Source organism: Ursus maritimus, unplaced genomic scaffold (assembly GCF_017311325.1).
Source record: "Ursus maritimus isolate PB19 unplaced genomic scaffold, ASM1731132v1 scaffold_9, whole genome shotgun sequence".
NCBI classification, from domain to species: Eukaryota; Metazoa; Chordata; class Mammalia; order Carnivora; family Ursidae; genus Ursus; species Ursus maritimus.
Window position 1 is genome coordinate 29,738,505 of NW_024427107.1, and position 1,626 is coordinate 29,740,130.

Genomic DNA, 1,626 nt, shown 5'->3' on the forward strand with positions numbered 1-1,626 from the left:
TGCGATATGGCTAGGATCACGTGGAGAGGCTTTCTTGATCCGTAGTCCTATGGCTTCCATACCCCACTCTCTTTACTACTGTATCATTGTTTACTGTGATTTGCTTTATGCAAAAATACAGTTCTGTTATCTTCTGCTCCCACATGGCTGATAGCAGCCTCCCTTCTCTGAAATACCATCACACTAATCACATCCTGACTTATACTGTTTGTAAACTTGTTTTATGATTATTATTGTTATTGTTATTATTATTTAGTTTGGATACCATTAGTTTATTATAAAACAGAGACATGGAAATTATTTACATGATGAAAGATTTCACAACTTTAGTGGAATGGGCAGCTCCACATGATGCCATTTCAATAATGATTAATTTCAGTCTACATACTTTCCAAGAATGTCACCATCTCTAAATAAGAAATAATCCTTGTCATCTAGAACTACTTTTGTGCCTCCGTATTCTGGGAGAAGAACTTTATCTCCAACTTTCACACTAACTGGTTGGATCTGTCCACCCTTTCCTTTAGAGCCCGATCCAATGGCTACTACTGTTTTTTGCAATACTTTTCCTTGAGATTTTTTCTGGAAGCATAATGCCTCCTTTGGTTACAGTTTCAGCTGCACTCCTTTCAACTAAAAGTCAAAGAGGGAAGAAACTTTCTAAACACTTGTCCTGTCATGACTCCAGCCACCATAGCTCATTGTAAACTTGTTTTAGATAGGATTCCTTCACTGCTTCGAATCTAGCTTTGAATGTAGCTGCCTATCCCTCTGCTTAGGGTCCAAAAAAGTATAGTAAGGGGAGCCAAACATACATTCTCCCGTCCACCACCACTATCATGACTTAAGCCCTAATGAGATAAGCCACAAAATGCAGAAACTTCAAAAAGACCCTTTGCTACTCGAAAGAGCCTGATCTTAAAGGGGATATACTAGCAACCCTGTGTTTTCTTTCCCAGGCCCCTACTATGGCCTTTTTAAAACTTTCCCAGCATCATATTTCCCAAGAATACAGACAAGTCCCCAGACCTTTTCAGCCTACAGAGGAAGAGGAAAAAAGAGGTAGTAAAAGGAATAAAACATTTATAATTCTTTTCAGCATCCCATTAATTGTTCCATGTCTTAACCTTGCAGAAGGGGACAGTCAAGGCATTGCTTTTTGGTGGCTGCACTCTCTGATCAATGTCAGGGATGACAAAATGATAGGAATGGGCAAACTGGGAAGGGTATAACTCATCTCTGGGATTTTTGCCTGTTTGAGAGCAGGGCCGAGGATCCTGCTTGCCTGTAGCCTCTACAATGGCTCACCTATAGTAGGACAGACAAGTAATTACATAAAGTAACTGATCCTTATTGTAACTTTTCAAAAGCCTGTGTTGGTCTTCATAGTTTTAGAGAATTGTCACACAATCTCCTTTTGTCCTTTCCATAATCTTGGAACAAAATTGGTGGAAGTCTTTGACCCAATTATATAGATAATAATCTAAAATATGGGTTAAAATACTTAAACAAGCATCAACAGGCAGTAAGTGGCAAGCCAGAAGTCAAACCTAGGGGGTTTTTTTTGTTTTGTTTTATTTTGTTTTAAAGATTTTATTTATTTCATTGACAGAGAGAGGCAGCTAG

The 1,626-nt window shown here is 38.6% G+C and overlaps 1 pseudogene; it reads right to left on the reverse strand.

The window, feature by feature from the left end:
- Positions 1-375: 375 nt before the first annotated feature.
- LOC103661375 lies at positions 376-680 on the reverse strand (annotated as a pseudogene).
- Between the last annotated feature and the right edge of the window lie 946 nt (positions 681-1,626).